This window comes from Rattus norvegicus, chromosome 19 (genome assembly GCF_021556685.1).
Source record: "Rattus norvegicus strain SHRSP/BbbUtx chromosome 19, alternate assembly SHRSP_T2T, whole genome shotgun sequence".
NCBI classification, from domain to species: Eukaryota; Metazoa; Chordata; class Mammalia; order Rodentia; family Muridae; genus Rattus; species Rattus norvegicus.
Window position 1 is genome coordinate 34,888,090 of NC_141552.1, and position 7,891 is coordinate 34,895,980.

Genomic DNA, 7,891 nt, shown 5'->3' on the forward strand with positions numbered 1-7,891 from the left:
AGGGTGTGGTGGGTCACCACCAGCTTGAAATCACCTCTAATTTTAAATGCCTAATACCATGAAATGCACGTAAACAGTTGTCATGCTGTATTATTTATCACATAACGACAATAAAATCATCCAAGGTTGGCGTCGTAGTGCACGTCTTTAGTCTCAGTACGCAGGAGGCGATGATGGGTAGGTTAACAGAAATTGAGGCTAACTAAGGTTACAAAGGAAGACCCTATCTCAAGAAACATTTGTTTTAAATTCATGATATAGAGAACAGGGATAACTACATGTGGGTAAGGTAATTCAAATGAAAGCAGGAGCTGGAGACATAGCTCAATTGACAGTTTGTCTGGAATGCACAAAGCCCTAAACCTGATTCCCAGCACCACGTGTATGGTGGCGCAAGCCTCTAACACAGTGGTTTCAACCTTCCTAATGCTGTGACCCTTTAATACAGTCCCAACCATAAAACCATTTTGTTGCGACTTTGTGACTGTAATTTTGCTACTGTTATGAATAGTAATGTAAACGTCAGTGTTTTCTGATGGTCTTCGATGACCCCTGTGAAGTGGTCATTCAGCCACAAAGAGATCGAGAGCCACAGGTTGAGAACCTCTGCTATAACACTAGATATAGGGAGGGAGAGGCAGGAAGATCATAGGTTCAAGGTTATCCTTGGCTACATAGTGAGTTCAAGACCAGCCTGGGGTATGAAGAGGCCTTAGGGTAGGGACATAGTATACCACACACGTGACATCAACGTAGAGGGAGGGAATGCGGGAAGGGGGAGGGTTTAAATAGAAAGGTTGGGGTGGGGAAAGGTTACCCAAACTAAGGTCCGAAAAAGCCATATTGAGTCCTATTGCTTTGTTAGATATTGAAAAAAAAATACGTAAGGAAGTTTGAAAGGAAGTGCTCCACATGGAAAGACAATACTTCCAAAAGCCCTAGGTTATTAAACAAGTTTCAATGTGGTATATAGGACGCCTCCTTACTGGTCAAGGAGGTCCCAGAAACAACCCCTACCCTCACAAACAACACAAGCTGTTTTCATTGCTCATGGTTACCCACTTGGGCTAGAAGATAAATTCCTAGTACTAAAGACACCACACACTTTGATTGTAGGACATAGGGAGAGCAAGCTGGAGCTGGGCAATAGGTATCCTCCTTGCCGATTAGCTTTCATAATGCTACACAGGCTGGCTGTTAGGGAGGAAGAGTCACCCATGGTCTCATCTAGCTGTGAACCCTATGGGCTACAGTAGCAACCTGCTAGGTAAGGTGTACCCACTGAGGCATGACTGATGTGTGGCTAGCAAACCATTCTCCCCCTACTATATTTGAGGCCTGTTTCATAAGAGCCTGGTACTAGAAAACTGGCTAGAATCTTTCTGGAGAGATCACTTTACCGTTGTTATATGGTCATGATATCAAACTGCCTTCTAAATATGTTTCCCTGATTCGTGTTACTCCTAACCTTGATGAAAGAGATTTGTTTGCAGTGGACAATTATTAATTTATGACCAATCCCAGTCCTGAGGAGAGGAGGCTTTGAGAGCTCTGCCCTAAATGGTCATCTATAACCCTCCCTTCAAGGGCAGAAATATTGTGGGAGTGTATGAAAGGTTAGAGCTAACAGAAAGACATACTACAGGAAGCTCTCTTTTGAACCCAACTGTCATGTTACAAGCACGAAATTGGGTTCATCAAGATTCCGTTATGGATGCGGGAAAGCTTCATAAAGCTCCACCCCTTTCTGCAGAGCTATGGGCAGTTCAGGGCTGCTGGCATCCCCACCTGTAAGTTGCCATTTCTCCAGTCTCCCATTTGCACCCATGTAGTTGACCATAATAGGATGAAAACCAACTGTGGTGGCTTGAATGAGGATAACCCTCATGGTTTGTGTGTTTGACTGCTTGGTCCTCAGTTGGTGGAACTGGTTGGGAAGGGTTAGAAGGTGTGGTCTTTTTTTTTTTTTTTGGTTCTTTTTTTTTTCGGAGCTGGGGACCGAACCCAGGGCCTTGCACTTCCTTAGGTAAGCGCTCTACCACTGAGCTAAATCCCCAGCCCCAGAAGGTGTGGTCTTGATGTGTCAAAGCCTCCCACCATTTCCAGTATACTCTCTGCCTAAGGCTTATAGATTAGGATGTGAGCTCTCAGTTGCTCTGACTGCCTGCTGCCTTGTCTTCAATCCATGGCTATAGACTCCAGCCCAGGAGTCATAAGCCCAGATAAACCCTTCTATAACTTGCTTTGGTCATGGTGTTTTATCCCAGCAATAGAAAAGTAGTAAAGATGGTAACCACCCACTCACCCACCCAAATACCCAACCACCCACCCACCCAAACACCCAACCACCCATCCATCCAAACACCCACCCACCCAAACACCCAAACACCCAAACACCCACCCAACTACCCACCCAAATACCCACCCACCCAAACACCCAAACACCCAAACACCCACCCAACTACCCACCCAAATACCCACCCACCCAAACACCCAAACACCCAAACACCCACCCACCCAAACACCCAAACACCCAAACACCCAAACACCCACCCAAACACCCAAACACCCAAACACCCAAACAACAAAATGAAAATGGGAGGACTTGGTGGGAAGATGAAGGGTCTGGGTGGGAAGAAAAAATAACACAAGGGGATATATAATCAAGGAAAATCATATATATGTATGGAATTATGAGAGAATAAACATTTTATAACAGATGATTTTATACCTCCAGAAAATGACATTTGGAAAGTAATTGTCACACCACTTGCCTACATGGACCACCAAAACGACAAAATAATAAATCTATGATTTTCTAACTTCTTGCAAAATGTGGTGGCCAACATGACATCAAAGGAAGACCACAGTCATCTACAGTTGAGGATTTGCGAATTTTCTGACCATTCAGGAGCTTCTTTTGCAGCTAGTTCCATTCTTGAATACCTCATTCTTCCAACTTTCTATCCTGTTAAGAGTCTGTCCTGGATGCTGTTTAATGGTTCTCAGCCCCCACAGAGTGAATGGACTGGGACAGGTGTGTCTGACAAAGAAAACATTGTTTCTTCTCTGCTTTCGGCATGTCTGACAAGCCTGGGGTCTGCCTTTTTCAGAGCTGATAGGAATCTGGGAGGGAGGAAGAGCAACTCTGTGTCTACCTAACAGCAGAGTGAAGCTTTGAGAGGAATCGGAGTACATCTGGAGGACTCTTCCAGTAAGTGTGTGCTAAATGAGAGCCATACATAAAAGATGACCTAGCTGGACCCTTGCTTGTATGATCCTAGCACTTGAGAAGCAGAGACAGGAGGCTGTAAGTGTGAGGTCATCCTCAGTTACATGGAGTAGAGGGGCTGGAGAGATGGCTCAGTGGTTAAAGAGCACTGACTGCTCTTCCAGAGGTCATGAGTTCAATTCCCAGCAACCACATGGAGCATCCGTAATAGGATCCAATGCTCTCTGCAGTTGTGTCTGAAGACAGGGACAGTGTACTCATATATAGAAAACAAATAAATCTTAGAGAGAGAGAGAGAGAGAGAGAGAGAGAGAGAGAGAGAGAGAGAGAGAGAAAGAGAGAGATCTTAAAAGAATCAGTCAGTGAGGTGGCTTGCCACCAAGCCCAAGGACTGAGTTCAATCCCTGGAACCCACATGGTGAACAAAGAGAATTCTAACTCACACAAACAGCTTGCCAAGTACACAGACACACATGTATATAGGCACACAAATTTAGAAATTAAAATAACAAATATAGGAGAAAAGGAAAAAGTGTCTTCCAGGGTGACACTTATTTGACATGATATTTGACCGGAAACAGGGCAAGTAGGAGGCCTAGGTGGTTGTCTTCTGAGGTAGTCTGCTGTAGATAGTGACAGAGAGACACTGGACACTGGACACTGGAGAGAAGCAGTAAAGTCTTTACTGGTTTGGTCAATTTGGCAACATTTTTGTGTTTCTTTCCCTCCCTCCCTCCCTCCCTCCCTCCCTCCCTCCCTCCCTCCCTCCCTCCCTCCCTCCCTCCCCCTTATTAAAACAGGGTCTTGCTATATAGCCCAGGCCTGGACTCCAGCTTGACCACCTCCTGTCTCAGCCTCTCAGATGTTGGGAGGACTGATGTGGCATGTTAGTCTGACAGGGACTACTTTTTTAGCCCATTCGGAGGACACTAGGCATTGACAATAGAGGCCATCCATCCAGTGGGCTTCTTTAAACACTAGTAATTTGTCGCAGAGTGAGGCACTGAACCTTAGTGGCTTGATGAAGAGAGATTTGAGAAATAGGTTTTCTAAAACTGGAGAGACTATGAAGACCCTGGAAAGCTGTTAACAAGTGAAGCAGCAAACAAAAGATGAAATAAACCCAAGATCTATGCTTTGGAAGGTGGATCTTGCAGGCTGCTGGGGAGGGTCACGCTGGCTGAGGCAGTTTGAAAGTTACTGTGCTATCATACTGTATTGAGGACCAAGTTTTTGGATATCTGATTTTATATATATATATATATATATGTATATATATGTATATATATGTATATATATACATACACATACATACACACACACATATATATAAAATGTATATATATATATATATATATATATACACATGAAGCTTGAATTCATCTTTGTGTATATTGTTTTCTATCTGAGACAGAGTTGCATATATCCCAGGTTGTCCTCGAACTTGCTCTATAGCCCAGGGAGGATTTAAGAGTAGTGAGCACACCTACCTAGCCAGGTTTACAGGCCTTCCAGATTATTTGAAACTTCAATAGAAGCTGGGTGTGGCAGCCCAGACCTATAATCCCAGCACACAGGAGGCTAAGGCACGAGGGCTAAAGCTAGAAACGGATGTGAGCTGTACAGTAAGATGTCTCAGGAAGAAATCGGGGGAGGGGTGGCAGTGCAAGACTTGTTCTTTTTATTTTACTTGCTCCTACTTCATTTCTCAAGAAAATCACCAGGCATCACAGAAAGACTTCTTGTTGAGATAGTGCCAGGAGCTAAGCATCTGAGCTACTGCTCAGTATTAACTGCTCAGTATTAACTATCACGGTAACATGGATCCCTAGAAAACCTTCAGTGGGGATATAGTTATAGGTACCATCACAGGTTGTTCTTAAGAGGAAAGTGAATCATTTTTGTCACTGGACCCCAGAGCTTTATATCCCACTGGAGATGTGATCACTCCTTCAGGCACCCTTATTCTCAACTATTGTCTTCATAGGCTCTGAAATCCCCTGATTTACAGCATTATTCATTGTTTACAAATTGCCTTTCTGGGCCAGCAATGTAGCTTAGTGGCACAGTGTTTCTGTAGCAATAGAGGGGCACTGGGTTTGACCCCAGCAAGGCAAACAGTAATGTAGGGCTTTTCTGTAGTTTCATGGACATCCCTTGGTGCTCTACTATTCTACTTTAAAAATGCAGGTACATTTACTTTATAACATGGAGGTTCATGTCCTATCCATACCTGGATTTAGCCAATTGGGTTCCCTAAATCTCATTAAAATCCTGAGATGAAATTAACCTGCAATTAGCTTTGTATAAAAAGGAATCAGAAAAAAGGGAAGAGAAATTTGACTTCTAGATGAGAGCATGTTTGAAACAAGCAAAGGGAAAAGCCACATGTCAGGAGGAAAACCGTGAGAAAATTCTGGAGGCTGAGTAGCATTTGGGTGCCAATGTAACAATGCTGACCCCTTGGGACTGGCCTTCCTTTCGAATCTCTGAGAACACTCTGTCCCGAGGACTTTGCAACTTCAAAGACTCCGGTAATTTACAAGATTCTTGGCTGTCTGTCAGCATCAGAGACAGATGCTGTCACTTTCAAATGGACAAATGCTACTGGGAGAAAGGAGGGGTAAGTGGGAAGGGCCGAGATTTAAGCAGGCAAAGTGTTAAAAACTTTAATTGCCGCAATGGCAGGTTCTCACCTTGTTACTGTGTTCAGAAAGACCAGGTTGGGGGTGGGAGTGGTCGATGTCTAACCCCAGGCTGCTGACTCTCTCTACCCAAGGCCTGTATCCTTTAAAACCCAGGTCAAGGCTACATGACTCCTCTCCAAGGTCTGTGAAAATGCAACACTCACTCCTGAACCGACTCTGTTGCTTGTCTTATACAAAGGAATTGCAAGTTTCTTCTAAAAAGTGAAAAATAGTTGCTTTAGATCTTCTTTTCCTTCAGTATTGGGGAATCAAACCCAGGGCCTCACCAATTCTAGGCCAGTGCTTTACCACTAAGCTACAACCTCAGATATTTTTGAAGTCTTTGTACTTTATTGTGACAGGGTTCTCACTGTACCTCTGTTGGGCCTGGAACTTGATATGAGGTTAGGCTGACCTTGAATTTACAGAGATCTGCCTGCCTCTGCCTCCTGAGAGCTAGAATTTAAAGGTCTACCATGTCAGGCTGACTTTTGTAATTTTGAAACAGTCTCACTAGGTTATTTTTGAACAAGAAACTGGGGCCACAAGGGCCACAAGAGCAAGACACCGTGCCTGAGTTGCCAGGTTTCCTATTTTATTCTGGAAGTTTGTTGAGATCAGAGTTGTGGGGTTTTTTTTTTTGTTTTTTTTTGTTTTTTTTTTTGTTTTTTTTTTTTTTTTGAGACAATGTTTCATTCTGTGGCGACTTGGAATTTACAATGTAGTGCAGGCTGGCAATAAGCTCTTACCTCAGCCATGAGCCATCCTTACTCAAAATTATATTCGATAACTCTATTTTATTAGTAACATATGCATGATATTGTCAAACTTCAAAACAAACCCTTTTTGGTTCATTTTCCATTAGTTTATTCAAACCTGTGATCTAGGGGTTTCCTCAAGGGGCAAGGGACTTGTGACCTCCTTGAATTCTCGGTCCCCATTTCCATGCTTCTATGTGTGCTCCAAGCTCTTTTCATTTAAAGCAGGTGTCTTGTGCTGGGTACATGCCTTTAATTCCAGATAGAGGCAGGTATATCTGAGGTGGAGCCAGCCTGGTCTATACAATTTGTTTTAGGACATCCAGGGGTATACAAAGTAATCCTGTCTCAAAAACAAACAAAACAAAACAATAAACTCCTCAAAAGCCTGCATCTTGCTTCCTGCTGGCACCTTAGAATAACATGAGTAGTGCACTGGGTTTATTAATTTTTCGATAGTATCTTCCAATGTAGCCCAGTGTGGCTTTGAACTTTTGGTGAGCCACTTGCCTCAATCTCCCAAGTACCGGGTCTACAAGCATGCCCACCTGTCCTACCTGGATTGGGTTTCGATCCTGACTCTGATCCCTAGCACCTGAATGATTTTCATGTGTCTCACTTGCTTTGGATCAAATGGGAACAATAATGGTAGTTACTTCATGGAGGTTTTTTCCTTTTTGTTTTTCAAGACTGTCTTGGACTCCCTTTGTAGAAGACGTCGGCTTTGAACTCACAGAGATCTGCCTGCCTCTGCCTCTGCCTCTAGAATGCTAGAACTAAAGCCATGTGCCGTCATGCCTGGTCAGGTTTTTGTTTGCTCATTTCATGGAATTTTTGTGGGGATCGATGAAGTAATGTGTGATTCTGGCACTGAGGTGCTTTATTAAAAGTAGCACTTGATACTATTTTCACTAATCACCCCAGCTCAACTAAGATCCTTTCTCCATTTTCATGGCTACCTCCTGGGTTAGGCTTTCATTATGCCTGGACAGAAGTATTCTCCAGGGGTTTCTCCCTATCAGCTTTGTTCTTCCTACCATCCCCATTCAGGCTTGTACATTCCACTCTTACTGACTTTTGGTTCTAAAGATTTCTTACCATTCTCACTTGAGATTGAATCGCACACCATAGACTGCTTCTACTTAGAAAACCATTCCCTCTTCACCAGGTAAAACTCCCATCCTTTAACCACTTCAAACTTCAAAAGGCTCCAT